General features: G+C 36.9%; 1 protein-coding gene across 6 annotated transcripts in view; it reads left to right on the top strand.

Moving 5' to 3' along the window:
- Positions 1–274: 274 nt before the first annotated feature.
- ATG4C (autophagy related 4C cysteine peptidase) overlaps positions 275–15,719 on the top strand; it is a 90,699-nt gene continuing 75,254 nt past the window's right edge. For 4 of the 6 annotated variants that reach the window (XR_004477919.2, XR_007473720.1, XM_033408972.2 and 1 more), the window contains exon 1: positions 275–404. The gene's annotated coding sequence lies outside the window, so the exon portion shown is untranslated. Of the gene's footprint in view, positions 460–15,719 lie in introns of all 6 variants that reach the window. The other 2 variants (XM_033408971.2, XM_033408970.2) reach the window with 2 other exon arrangements.

Raw genomic sequence — 15,719 nt, 5'->3', positions numbered from 1 at the left:
GTGTTGCACGGCAAGCTGGGAGTTGAAGTCCAATTGTTCAGCAGGAAGTCATGGCAGGAATAATGTAGTTTGTCTATCGGAGACACTGCTTATAGATGGATACTTTCTCTTGGTTCAGCTCTTGCTATATTGGTGACTTAGAGTCTGAGGCGGCAAACAGGACGAAAAAAGGATGAAGTAACCGCACCGGGGACCTGTAGACCGCTGCTACTGTTGCTGCCAATCAATAGGCGCTAGTGCCCCGGAAGTGGCTGACCTACTGGGTTTGAAGGGGGTGGGGCGTTTCTCTTACTACGGTGGCCGGGGAGCTCGAGGTGCCTGTAGCTGCGGCGCTGAGGTCGGGGCGTCTGCGTGTGTGTCTGCTGCTTTTGTGGCGGCTGCTGGTGGAGCTGGAACATTTCCCGGTTGGTGGCTCCTGCACATTGTTTACATTTCTCCAGTTCTGTTTTCGGTTTTTCGGTGAGGGGTCGACTTGAGGTTCCTCTGACTCCGCTAGCCTCAGAGGAGGTTGGGACTTAGTGTCTCTGGTCCTTCCAAATGACCGGGTTTCTTGGGGGCCCCTGCCCTCAGTGGAGACCCAGTAGCCAACAGTTTAGGCTCTCTGAGGGTTTTGGTGCTTCCCTCATCTCTGTTTCTGGTGTAATTTGTTTTCTGACTCCTTGCCCTTCCTGGTCTCCAGAGCTAACGAACCGTAAGCCTTCCTGTGGGCAGCTGTTCCCCCTCTCCTAGAGGCTTTTCGTACGTGTTTCAGGCACGATCGCTAGTCCCCTAAGCTATTGCAGCCATTTAACTCCTTCCCTATTTCTCTCCGTTAAAAAAAGAACAGAAAAGAGAAAAAAAAAATCCCCCCAAATCAGATTCTCAAGATCTCAATCTTCTCATTCCTAACTCCTTTATCCCTTTTTAGGCCTTTGTTACTGCTTCAGACTCTTAACACATTTGCCTGAATATCTTAATGCTTTTCCATTCCGACATTAACGTTTAATCACTTTATTTGTTTCTTACTTATCTTCAACTCTTCGACTTCCATCCACATGTCAGGGCTTTTTAGGTTGGATGTTCAAACACATTCTTATGATGACTGGTGAATACGAGACGAACAGCCAAGCATGACTCTGCTTATGAAGTTTATACTTAAGATCTATTTGGCTTACATTTTTGTTTTGTATTGATTATTCTCCCACAAGGGGTTCACTGCTACCCTATGGTTAGAGGAGAATACCTCATCCTACAGCTCTTTGTACCTGAATTAACTTAGATGAGATTTTTTTCCCTTCTCCTACTCGAAACATATGTCCCCAGTAGAATTTTTGCGATGATTTTGTGTCAATTAATAGCAGATAGACACAAGGGAATGCTCTTTCCTCCTTGGTTGTTTATGATTTGTAATTAGATTGTGAGTCATTGAAAGTATACAGAGGGATTAGAAAAGCTTTTGAAAGGTAAAGTCTGTGTGTGTACCAATTTACAAGTAAATAAAGTGTCTTCCCTGAACAAGGGAGAGTTTCTAATTAGTCGAATAATCTGATGCTGTATTGAATTAATTATCAGTTCTTTCACTGTAAAATTTTGGGACGTGTTTAAAGTTAAAAAGTAGCCAATATAAGAACTTTTATAGTTTAGTAAAAAGAGTTTAAAAACCATTTAACTGATGCTCATTTTTCTGTAAAATGGAATACAGATATATTGAAAAGTTTATTTGTTGTGATTATTTATGAGATATTTCTCTCTCTCTATATATATTTAATTTATTTTATTTATTTAGTTTTGGCTGCGTTGGGTGTTCGTTTCTGTGCGCTGGCTTTCTCTAGTTGTGGTGAGCGGGGGCTACTCTTTGTTGCGGTGCGCGGAGTTTTCATTGTGGTGGCTTCTTGTTGCAGAGCACGGGCTCTAGGCACACGGGCTTCAGTAGTTGTGGCTCGCGGGCTCTAGAGCACAGGCTCAGTAGTTGTGGCGCATGGGCTTATTTGCTCTGCGGCATGTGGGATCTTCCCGGACCAGGGCTCGAACCCGTGTTCCTTGCATTGGCAGGCGGATTCTTAACCACTGCGCCACCAGGGAAGCCCCTTCTGCATAATTTGTTAGATCTGGTAAAACAGCATTGTTTACTATTCAGTAATGTTTTGTAGACAGAAATTTTTGTACTTCTTGTCTTTCTTGGGGCCATGTAAGTTAAATAACTTTGCAGCTTTCTTCTATTATGGGTATTTTACTATTCTAATAGCAAAATTATTGTTCTTTAGGAGTCAAAGATAATCTCTATGTCAATAAAATATAAATATTAATACATGTACCCAGTCTAAATGAGGTTATTCCTAATTAGTCAGAAATGGTTTTAGCCACGTTTAAGAGTGGGGCTAAATGTATAATATTTCAGAATTAATTCACTCATGAAATTCTTTATTGGATAAATGATAGGCTAGACATTACTCACATTTTTTATATTTTTCCTGAGATTTTATTCATTTAGTAGGCATTTGTTAAATGCTTCTTACTATTTAACTTTTGTCACAATATCATCAAAACATTTATTGAGAACATCCTCTTGCCCTCAGCTCTGTACCAGATGCTTTAAAGCAAGGGTCCCCACCCCCCGGGCCACAGACTGGTACTGGTCTGCGGCCTGTTAGGAACGGGGCTGCCCAGTAGGAGGTGAGTGGTGGGCCAGCGAAGCTTCATCTGCGGCTTCCCATCACTTGCATTACCACCTGAACCATATTCCCCTCCCCACGAAACTGGTTCCTGGTGTCAAAAAGTTTGGGGACCGCTGCTTTAAACCATTATTGCGTTAAATCATTATACCAACTCATTGAGCTATTGAGTATTATTTACATTTAGCAGATGAAGAAACTGAAACTCAAAGAATTCAAGTAATTTAGTCCAGTTCCTCTTGACTCTTCCCACTTACTACAGTTGCAAAGATTTGTTCACTACTCTGGAATATATAAAGAGCATTAATTCAATAAATACTTGCTAAGCAGCTATTACGTACCAGATACTCTTCTAGGTGCTGGGAATAGAACAGTGAACAAGAGACAAAAGTCTCTGCTCTTAGGGAGCTTACATTCTATTAGAATGTTTGACATGTAAACCTTGCCTTCAAGAAACAAAATATAGCCTGTATGTGTTTGGTTTTATGTGTTTCAGAATGTTAAGGTTGAAAAGAGAGATTAACCAGGGAATATTTCATGAAGAAGATGAGATTTGATCTAGAACTAAAATAGTGAGTATAAATTTGGTAGGTAGAAATTGGGAGGAAAGTAATTCCAGTTTGAGGCATAAAATGAGCAAAATTCTAAATTGTAGGAGAGAGAGATTAGTGGGAGGGACAGTTAACTGGATTGCTTTGTATCTTCATTTCTTTGCATATAGGTGGGCAGTGTTGGCTGAATTTGAGACAAATGTTTAAATGAATGAAGCTGTGGCAAGAGCTCAGATACCAGGCAATGAGGAATTAGATAGATCTAGTGTTATTATTGTGGGATTTAAAGAAAAGAATTAATTGGATAACTGTTGGTGAAAGAACCAGTAAGCACTGTTAATTATTGAATGTTGGGAGTGGCGTGGTGGCCAAAGGAGAAGGGAGGCTAGACTACCAGGTTTGAACTGAGTGGGTCAGGTGTATTGTAGATTTACCTGTGATGAGGGTTTTTTATTTGTTTGTTTATTTTATTCCAAGGTGCACCATTATTTTATGAACTGCCGTGAAAGAAAAAAAATATTGCCCATTAAACATAAAAAGATTGTCAACTGTAAGGTGTATTCAGTTTCAGAGTTTAAAATGTAAAAATGTGTGATCTAGAAATGATGAAATAAGGTACTCCTTATGATGGTTCGTGAGTCTTGTAACTACTTAATTTTTTTGGACTGTTTATAAATGTTTGTAATCTTTGGCATGCATTCAATCATTTAGCATTTATTTATTTACTAGGCACGCTTCTAGGCCACAGTGATGAGTAAATGCAGTCTTTACCTCGTAGAACTTATGAGGGGAGGCAGACATAAATCAAATATTCCATCAAAGAAATGTAAAGTTGCAACTATTGTAAATTCTATGAAAAAGGACTTGATGTTATACAGAAGAAAAACTGTTTACAGAGGAGATAAGAGTGTGGATGAGGAGAGGCCAGATGAGAGATGGTAATATCTTAAACAAGGTGGTGGTGAAGACAGGTAAAAGTGGATGGGTTTTAGAGATGTTTAGGAGGTAGAACTGGGTGATGAATTGAATATGAGGAATGAGGGAGAGAAGGGTGCCATCAGCCACCACTACCATTTTGGCTTATGTAACTGGATGGATTGTGGTACAGTTCATTGAGGTAGAGAACATTGTAAGATGACTGGGTTTGGGGGGACATGCTTTGTTTCTTAATATTTTTTCACTGTGGCATCAGTGTTCAAGGTTTATGTCCTAATTATTCTTTTTTTCCTTTTATGTTGTTGTTTAAGTTAAGTATGTTTGAGGAATGCTGTACCTGAAATAAGTTTTTTCAGTATTTTTTCCCTTGAGTGGGCAGGGATAAGGTTCTAGATGAAGGCTTTTGGAAATATGTTGGTATTTGTTTTGAATTTATATGTAACATATTCAACCATATATATGAATAGGTAACTGAGTAATACAGCTCTATATCATTTTTATTTGCACTTGGGATTTGGCAGTAAATTGGGCATCTGGTTAAATTCTAACTTCATTCAGTTGGTGTATGTGTAAATATAAATATGTGTATTAGGGAAAAAAGACATGCTTATGATTTTCTTTGAAATAACTCCATTGTGTAGTTTTTGGTAGATATTGAATTAATACAGTCAGTTATTATTTAAATTTTACATTTCATAGTAAAGCAGTAGAGGGTACAGAGCAAAAAGCTTGGGCTTGGAGTCAAATTGCCTGGATTCAAGGTGTGTTTTGCTATTTAGTAGCAGTATGATCTTGCAAAAGTTATTCAGCCTTTGTTATTTTTTAAATCTATAAAATGAGGATAATAATAGTACCTGCCTTATAGAGTTGTTGTGAGGATTAAGTGAGATGGTATGTGTGCATAGGTTTACAAAATTCCTGGTACAGAGTTTGTTTATTATTATTATCATTATTATTATTATAGTGATGTGGTGTCTGGGATCATCTGTACTTCTGTAACAACATTTTAATTTAGAGTTCCTTTTAACTAATAGATCTTGATTGGGGAAAAAATCGTTTGGTAGTCATATTTGGATTTGGAGAAAATGTTATACAAGACAGCTTTTGTGTATTCATAATTGTCCTAGGTGAGTCAGCACATGTCATCTTTCACAGAATTCTCATCAGAGATTATGGTTAGTCTACAGCTATAATTGGAAGTTAATGATGGATTGGCTTATAATTACTTATTATTTGTTAGGATTATTACTTTCATTTTTAGTCCAACCTGTCTGAACTTTGTACTGGCTTTTAGGTCTTATGGATAGGGTGAAGAAGTAGTTAAACGTTATAAAGTCTTATCAGCTGCTCTAAAGTCGATTTAATTTCCATCCTACTTTTTTCCCCAACTTTTTTTCTTTTGAAAGTTTCAAACCCATACAAAAAAGTTTAAAGAGTAGTACAACAAATACCTGTATATCCTTTACCTAGACTCACTAGTTGTTAACATTATGCTTCTTTTGCTTTTTTGCTTTTTCTCTAACACACACACACAAATGTACACTTTTTTTTTTCCTTGCTGAAGCATTTGAAAGTAAGGTGGAAACATCATGATACTTCTAAATACTTCATCATGCATCGCCTGGGAACTAGGACATCCTTCTACATAACCATAATGCCATTAGCATACCCAAATAATTTAATTTTGATATGATAATATTATCTAATGTATAGGCCATATGAAAAAATTCAGATTTACCCGGATGTTCCAGTAATGTCTCTTATAGCTTTTTAGGAAAATAACACTGAATTGAGTAAGAGATTTCATTGAATTGTATTTGGTTGTCATATCTCTCTGTTTTCTTTTATGTAGAACAATCCTCATCTTTTCTTTTTACTCCTATCTTCCTTACTTTTTTTTTTTTTTTTTTTTTGTGGTACGCGGGCCTCTCACTGTTGTGGCCTCTCCCATTGCGGAGCACAGGCTCCGGACGCGCAGGCTCAGCGGCCATGGCTCACGGGCCCAGCCGCTCCGCGGTATGTGGGATCTTCCTGGACCGGGGCACGAATCCGCGTCCCCTGCATCGGCAGGAGGACTCCCAACGACTGCGCCACCAGGAAAGCCCCTTCCTTTTTTTTTTTTTGGTGTTTCAAGACATTGACATTTTTGAAAAGTCTAGGCCAATTGTTTTGTAGAATGCCTCACAAAATGAATTTGATTGTTTCTTCACAGTTTCAGGCTAAATAGTTTTTTTTCCAAGACTGTTACATGGTAGTTATTGTAAACTTTCCATTTGATCACATCAAGAGTAATGTAATGATAATTTGTCCATTTATTGGTGATGTTAAGGTTGATCACTTAGGTTAACCAGATTCCTACATTTTAAAGGTGTCTTTTCCCTTTTATACTTAACGATTAATCTGTGGAGGTGATACTTTATCATTAGATATTCTGTTTTCCAACAATTTTTTTTCTATACGGTGGTTTTAGTAGCCATTGATAAACCTTGCCTGAATAAATCATTGCATTGGTTGTTGCCAAATAATGGTTTTCCAGTTCTCTCAATCCTTCTACATATGTTTGCTGGCTATTTTCTTTAAAGAAGAGATATTCCTCCTCTCACTTTTTATTTTATTTTAAAGGAAGATACAAAAAAAATTTATTTATTTATTTGGCTGCATTGGGTCTTAGTTGTGGTGCGTGGGCTCTTTGTTGAGGCGTGTGCGCTTCTCTCTAGTTGTGGCGCATGGGCTCCAGAGCGCACGGGCTTAGCTGCCTGGTGGCCTATGGGATCTTAGTTCCCTGACCAGGGATCGAACCCTCATCCCCTGCACTGGAAGGCGGATCCTTAACCACTGGAACACCAAGGAAGTCCCTCTCCTTTTATTTTAGTACCTCTGTGTACCCAAGGATTCCTTTTTAAAAAACGTATCCGATGTGATGATCTGTTACCATTATTCTTTTTGATGACTGAATTATCTCAAATTTGTTTAGGCCCTTCAAACTAGTTCCTGTGGCCTTTGCATATGTCCACATTGGTATTTGGGCACCTTCTTACTTCTTTGTGCAATGAGGTGTTCCAGGCTCACCTTGTATATTCTACTTGGAATCAACTGTTTAACAGTGGAGCCCTCGTTCATTTTAGTGGAAAATGGTACTTAGAAACCAAAATTTGGGCATTGAATATACTCACTACTACTACTGTTGTTGCTTCTAGGCCCTTTAAATGGTTACACACATACACACACATTTTTTAAAAGAAATCATGATTTTATAGGATACCTTCAATTCAAGTTCAGAATCACAGAGTTCAACTTTACCTTTCCTCAGTTCATATTTGTATCTCCCTTTTCCTACAGGGAGAATTCTGATTCTCAACCATATCAATATATTTACTCATTTAATCTGCCCTACACACACATATGATAGTTTTGGAATTGCTATACTGATACTCCCTCCTGCAACAGATTTACCAAGTAAAGATTTCTTTGCCACTTTCTGTCCTTATAATATATCCCACTAAAGATATATAGTCAAAGAAAGCGGGTGTTCAAAGGTATTTGAATTATTTCTTCTGTGATTATGTTATCAATTTAAAATATATTTAAGTTCCTACTAAACTACTTTTTAATAGACTCTTTCTGTAAAATCGGTTATCTGTAAAACTACTAAAGTAGACATAATCATTTAAAACTTTATCATAATATATAGTAATAGGGAGCTCTAGGATAGTTATATCAGATAGAGAATATGCAGTTTTTATCTTTATAAGGCTTTAAATTTGTAGCTCTTTTTTTCAAATTGATATAATTTTTTACTGTTTAAAATTAGAAATGATGAGGAAAATGTCATCAAACAATTCCATTTGTAAGCCAAAACAATTATGTTTGTGAACATTTTAAACAGTGCTCTTCTTTTGACTGATGATACAATTCAAGCATTAATCTTTAACAATAGACATAATTGTTCAGGGTACTTTAACTCATTCCTAAAAAATATGGCTAGTGTTTTCCTGTATTGACACCCAGAATAGAAAGATTTATGTTATTTGTATGTCCTTGTTCTTTGTATTTGAAGAATGCCAGTTATGACTGTGTGTTACCCTGTGATTTTTTTCATGTGTGAATGTTCTCATTGGAAGTGGAAAAATATTTCTCTTAATTATTATAGCATTTTATTTATTACTATTATTATTTTTTGCAGTACGCGGGCCTCTCACTGCTGTGGCCTCTCCCATCGCGGAGCACAGGCTCCAGACGCGCAGGCTCAGCGGCCATGGCTCACGGGCCCAGCCGCTCCGCGGCACGTGGGATCCTCCCAGACCAGGGCACAAACCCGTGTCCCCTGCACCGGGAGGCGGACTCTCAACCACTGCGCCACCGGGGAAGCCCGGGATTGATATTTGTTAATAAAAATGCAAACAGGTAGAAAAGGTTACAGTAGATGAAAAACTTCCTCACAGGTCAATTTATTTGATGGGATAGTTAAAAGCACATCAAAAATTCGAAATCAATATCTGTATTTCTTTTGCTGCAGAATACCATTTGGGGAAGATGCCCAACCATACACAAATCCTGGAATCCTGCAGTGTTTTTATTGGTTGTGCTGCGTGACTGAGATATATTCTGTAGAATCAGTTCCCTAAAGTTCTGTCCGTTTTTACTGGCTTTAAATCCTCAGTGGATAAAATATTCTATTTATTGCCGTATGGGGGAGGCTGATTATCCTTATCTGCTCTTCAAGGACATCGATTTGAGTACTGTTTACATTTATCAATTTATAATTTATCGACTATCTTAATGTGTGGTTGTGGTTAGAAAAGTGACTCTCTAAAAATGACATTTGGGTCTCAACCGATGATTTTCATATCAAATGTTGTAGTTCTGTCTTCCAAAACAGCTCTGTTTAGTCTTCACTCTGCACTTCAAATCATTAACAATAAAGTTGAGGAATGAACCTCATCTAGTGGCTTTATCTATGTTTACTGAGGTAAAGAGTTTTCTCCTCTTTAATGCTATTATTTTTAAATTAAAACTGGAATCATCAGAATGTAAACAACAAACAGAAATATGGAAATGGTGGATGATAAAATTTGTTGTAGTATACGTTAGTGAAGAATGTCTACTTGAAAAAAGTGTTACCAATTTCTCTGAAGTTTTAAGAAATAAACCATAAATCCCTTCTAAAAAGTATTTGGAAATTGTGGAGAATGTTATTTGGATGGTTTTTTAGACTGAGGCTCTGATAACACTACATAAAATAACCAAGAGTTTTGGCGTATCATTTTTTTTTTTCCTGGAGCAGTCAAACCATGTATTTTAGGTATCACAGGAGATTGAAATATACTGGATAATGGGTAAATCATCTCTTCACTTTATAATTGATAGACTAGTGAATTTTAATTCATTTTTAATTTTTTTTTTTAAATCAGGAAAGCTTTTGGAAAGGGAATTTGTAGGTGAGGATAGTTTAGAATTGTGGTTTCTTCATTTGTATGTTTTTTTTCTTTTATAGTTAAACTAAAAGTACTGTTTGTCTTGCCTTTCCCTGGCAAACAAAAAGAAAAAATTTTTTTCTTCATTGATTTTTTTAAATTATTATATACATTTTCTTCCAGCTTTATTGAGGTATAATTGACACACAGCACTGTATAAGTTTAAGATGTACAGCATAATGATTTGACTTACATACATCATGAAATGATTATCACAGTAAGTTGAGTGATCATCTGTCATCTCATATAGATACAAAATTAAAGAAATAGAAAAAAAATTATTTTCTTGTGAAGAGAACTCAGGATTTACCCTCTTAAGTTTCATATATAACATACAGCAGTGCTAATTATATTTATCATGTTAATTACATCCCTAGTACTTATTTATCTTACAACTGGAAATTTGTAACTTTTTTTTTTAAATAACTGGAAGTTTATACTTTTTTTTTTTTGGAAGTTTGTACCTTTTGACTACCTTCATCCAACTCCCCCTCTGCCATCCCCTCCTCTGGTAACCAGAAATCTGATGTCTTTTTCTATGAGTTTGTTTGTTTTTGAAGTATAATTGACCTAAACACTATGTTAGTTCCTATTAACGTAGTGATTTGGTATTTTTATACATTTTAAAATGATCACCACAATTAGTTACAGTATGTCACCATCCAAAGATATTATGTAATTATTAACTATATTCCCTATTCATACCTGAGACTCATTTAAAGAAAATATTTTAGTAGACTGAATGGATGCAAGTATTAATTTATGCTTTTTCCTCTTTCCAGATCTCACCACATTTATTTTTAGGAGAAAAAAAAAATTATGAGTTAACAAGGGGTAGCCTCCAAGTCATTTTACTCAGCTAAAGCTGTTCTGGGGAACTACGTTGAGGAAGTTAAGTTTTGTAAATGACTAAATAGCTGAATCTGATGTCTTTGAGAAACACAAGAATAATATTGTTTATCTTAAAAAGGAAAAAAGCACTTTGTCTCAGCATTTTTATCTTTCTCATAGGCTGTTTAGGAACTTTGTAATAGAATGTCTTCTCTGTAGATTTCTTAGTTGAGCAGTTTAAGTTGTTTTTGTTAGAATTTAACATAACCTGGACATATTTGTAATTTCCTATGTTAAGTTTTTCACTTGAGCGATTTATTTTTGAATAATTCTGTTATTATTTTAAAAGAGGCTCGATGTAAACAATTTAATAAAGACAAGTACAAAAAAAAAGTAGAAATGACATTGCATAATGTCAGCATAGAGTCTCAACATAAATCATACCTTGTTAAATAAAGCTTCTCCTAATGTTAAAAAAAATGATATTGCATCTCTCAGAGATTTCCACTTTTAACATTATGGACTTTTTAAAACAATATTTATTGGAGTATAATTGCTTTATATTGCTGTGTTAGTTTCTGCTGTATAACAAAGTGAATCAGCTATACGTATACTTATATCCCCATATACTCTCCCTCTTGTGTCTCCCTCCCAGCCTCCCTATCCCACCCCTCTAGGTGAACACAAAGCACCAAGCTGATCTCCCTGTGCTATGCAGCTGCTTCCCACTAGCTATCTGTTTTACATTTGGTAGTGTATATATGTCAGTGCTACTCCCTCACTTTGTCCCAGCTTACCCTTCCCCCTCCCATGTCCTTAAGTCTATTCTCTATGTCTGCGTCTTTATTCCTGTCCTGCCCCTAGGTTCTTCAGAACCATTTTTTTTAAGTTTCCATATATATGTGTTAGCATACGGTATTTGTTTTTTTCTTTCTGACTTCACTCTGTATGACAGACTTTAGGTCCATCCACCTCACTACAAATAACTCAATTTTGTTTCTTTTTATGGCTGAGTAATATTCCATTGTATATATGTGCCACATATTCTTTATCCATTCATCTGTTAATGGACACTTAGGTTGCTTCCATGTCCTGGTTATTGTAAATAGTGCTGCAGTGAACATTGTGGTACATGACTCTTTTTGAGTTATGGTTTTCTCAGGGTATATGCCCAGTAGTGGGATTGCTGGGTTATGTGATAGTTCTATTTTTAGTTTTTTAAGGAACCTCCATACTGTTCTCCACAGTGGCTGTATCAATTTACATTCCCACCAACAGTGCAAGAGGGTTCCCTTTTCTCCACACCTCTCCAGCCTTTATTGTTTGTAGATTTTTTTTATGATGGCCATTCTGACTGGTGTGAGGTGATATCTCATTGTAGTTTTTTTTTTTTTTAAACATCTTTATTGGGGTATAATTGCTTTACAATGGTGTGTTAGTTTCTGCTTTATAACAAAGTGAATCAGTTATACATATACATATGTTCCCATATCTCTTCCCTCTTGCGTCTCCCTCCCTCCCACCCTCCCTATCCCACCCCTCCAGGCGGTCACAAAGCACCGAGCCGATATCCCTGTGCCATGCGGCTGTTTCCCACTAACTATCTACCTTACGTTTGTTAGTGTGTATATATCCATGACTCTCTCTCGCCCTGTCACAGCTCACCCTTCCCCCTCCCCATATCCTCAAGTCCGTTCTCCAGTAGGTCTGTGTCTTTATTCCTGTCTTACCCCTGGGTTCTTCATGACATTTTTTTTTTCTTCTTAAATTCCATATATATGTGTTAGCATATGGTATTTGTCTTTTTCTTTCTGACTTACTTCACTCTGTGTGACAGACTCTAGGTCTATCCACCTCATTACAAATAGCTCAATTTCGTTTCTTTTTATGGCTGAGTAATATTCCATTGTATATATGTGCCACATCTTCTTTATCCATTCATCCGATGATGGGCACTTAGGTTGTTTCCATCTCCGGGCTATTGTAAATAGAGCTGCAATGAACATTTTGGTACATGACTCTTTTTGAATTTTGGTTTTCTCAGGGTATATGCCCAGTAGTGGGATTGCTGGGTCATAATGGTAGTTCTATTTGTAGTTTTTTAAGGAACCTCCATACTGTTCTCTACAGTGGCTGAACCAATTCACATTCCCACCAGCAGTGCAAGAGTGTTCCCTTTTCTCCACACCCTCTCCAGCATTTATTGTTTCTAGATTTTTTGATGATGGCCATTCTGACTGGTGTGAGGTGATATCTCATTGTAGTTTTGATTTGCATTTCTCTAATGATTAATGATGTTGAGCATCTTTTCATGTGTTTGTTGGCAGTCTGTATATCTTCTTTGGAGAAATGTCTATTTAGTCTTCTGCCCATTTTTGGATTGGGTTTTTTGTTTTTTTTAATATTGAGCTGCATGAGCTGCTTGTATATTTTGGATATTAGTCCTTTGTCCATTGCTTCATTTGCAAATATTTTCTCCCATTCTGAGGGTTGTCTTTTCGTCTTGTTTATGGTTTCCTTTGCTGTGCAAAAGCTTCTAAATTTCATTAGGTCACGTTTGTTTATTTTTGTTTTTATTGTCCTATAGAGTTTGGATTGTCGTGTTTTTGTTTCCATTTGTCTCCAGGTATTTTTTGATTTTTTCAGTGACCTCAGAATCATGCTAGTAAACATTGGTTGTTTACTAGCATATTGCTTAGCTTCCATGTGTTTGCGCTTTTTTGCAGTATTGTTCTTGTAGTTGATTTCTAGTCTCATAGCATTCTGGTCAGAAAGGATTCATGATATAATTTGGATTTTATTAAATTTACTGAGACTTGTTTTGTGGCCTAGCGTTTGATTTATCCTGGAGAAAGTTCCATGTGCATTTGTAAAGAATGTGTATTTGGCTGTTTTTGAATGGTATGTTCTTTATATATCTTTGAATTGCATTTGATCTAATGTGTCATTTATACCCCTTTTTCCAAATTGATTTTCTGTCTGGATGATTTTCAGTTCATGTAAGTAGGGTGTTAAAGTTCCATACTATTGATGTTATTGTGTTACTGTCAGTTTCTTCATGTCTGTTAATATTTGCTTTATGTATGTAGGTGCTCATATGTTGTGTGCTTATATATTTAAAACAGTTATATCTACTTCTTGGACTGATTCCTTGATCATTATGCAAGCTCCTTCTTTGTCTCTTGTTATAGTCTTTGTTAAAGTCTATTTTGTTTGATATAAGTGTTGCTATCCTGGCTTTCATGTCCATTTGCATAGAATACCTTTTTCCATCCCCTCACTTCCAGTCTGTGTCTTTAGATCTGAAGTGAGTTTCATGTACGCTGCGTATGTATGGGTCTTGTTTTTGTATCCATTCAGCCACTCTCTGCCCTTGTTTGGAGTATTTAGTCCACTTACATTTAAAGTAATTATTGATAGCTATGTAATTTTTGCCATTCTGTTAACTGTTTTGGGTTGTTTGTGTAGTTCTTTTTGTTCCTTTCTTCTTCTTTTGCTCTTTTCCCTTGTAATTTGATGACAAGCTTTAGTGTTGTATTTGGATACCTTCTTTCTTTTTTTTTTTTTTTCTGCTGTGTATCTATTGTAGTTTTTTGCTTGGTTATTACCATGAGGTTTATATATAGCAATCTCTATATATTTATATGATTGTTGTAAGTTGCTGATTTCTTAAGTTCAAACACATTTTAACAACCCTGCATTTTTTCTCCCCCCACCACGTTTATTGTTTTTGACATCATATTTTACATCTTTTTGTTTTGTATATCCCTAACTAGTTATTGTGGATGTAGGTGGTTTTACTACTTTTGTCTTTTAACCTTCCTACTAACTTTGTACTTGGTTGGCTTACTACCTTTATTGTATATTTGCCTTTACCAATGAGGCTTTCCTTTTGTAATTTTTATGTTTCTAGTTGTGGCCTTTCTTTTTCATTTAGAGAAGTCCCTTTAACAATTCCTGTAAAGCTGGTTGGTCGAGCTGAGCTCTTTTGGCTTTTGCTTGTCTGTGAATCTTGAGCTCTCCATCAAATCTGAGTGAAAGCCTTGCTGGGTAGAGTCTTCTTGGTTGTAGGTTTTTCCCTTTCATTACTTTAAATGTATTATGCCACTCCCTTTTGGCCTGCTGAGTTTCTGCTGAAAAGTCAGCTGATAGCCTAATGGGAGTTCCTTTGTAGATTGTTGCTTCTTCCTTGGCTGTTTTTAATGTTCTCTTTATCTTTAATTTTTGCCAATTTAATTACTATGTGTCTTTTTGTAGTCTTTTTTGGGTTGGTCTCATTTGGGACTCTCTCTGCTTCCTGGACCTGGACGTCTGTGTCTGTTTCGTTTCCCAGTTTAGGCAAGTTTTCAACTATTATGTCTTTCATACATTCTCTGCTTTTTTTCTCTCTCTTCTTCTTCTGCGACCCCTGTAATGTGAATGTGAGTCATTGTGCAGAGGTCTCTTAAACTGTCCTTGTTTCTTTTCATTACTTTTTCTTTTTCCATTCAGGTTTAGTGATTTTCACTACTTTGTTTTCCAGCTCGCTGATCCATTGCTTATATCATGCAGTCTTCTGTTGATTTCTTCTGTTGTATTTTTTATTTCAGTTACTGTATTTACCTCTGTTCTTTCTTCTTTGTATTTTCTAACTCTTTGTTACAAACTTCTAACTTCTCTCTCTGTTCATCCAATCTTCTTCTGAGTTCTTTGAACATCTTTATGATCATTACCTTGACCACTTTATTGGTTAGATTGCTAATCTCTGCTTCCTTTAGTTCTTCTAAATTTTATCTTGTTACTTTATTTGCAAAATATTTCTCTGTTTTCTCATTTTGCCTAACTTGCTATTTTTATTTTTATGTACTTGGTAGGTTGGTTATGTTTCCAGCCTTGGAGAAGTGGCCTTGTATAGGAGACATCCTATGCGTCCCAGCAGTGCACTCCCCTGTAGTTACCGGAGCTATATGGTCTAAGGGTGCTCCCTTTGTGGGCTGCATGGGTCCTTCTGTTGTGGTGAGCTGGCTACTGTGGTTGGTCTGGTAGACATGACTGGTCCCCAGTCTGTTTCTTTGTCAGGCCTTGTCTTGTGCAGAGGCTGTTGGCTGCTGGTTGGTGGGGCTGGGTCATGAGGCACCTGACTGCAGAGCCCCAGAGGGTCCTGGGGCTAGCGCTGTCCCACTGGTGGGTGGGAACTGGGTTCTGGTGTGGGGCTGGGGGGTCCTGGATCTATTATCAGCCTGCTGGTGGTCAGGTCCATTTTCTGGCATGGCTGGCTGCAGGGTCTGGGATGTCCC

The sequence above is a fragment of the Orcinus orca genome, chromosome 1 (assembly GCF_937001465.1).
Source record: "Orcinus orca chromosome 1, mOrcOrc1.1, whole genome shotgun sequence".
NCBI classification, from domain to species: domain Eukaryota; kingdom Metazoa; phylum Chordata; class Mammalia; order Artiodactyla; family Delphinidae; genus Orcinus; species Orcinus orca.
This window is presented reverse-complemented; position numbering and strand designations above follow the sequence as displayed.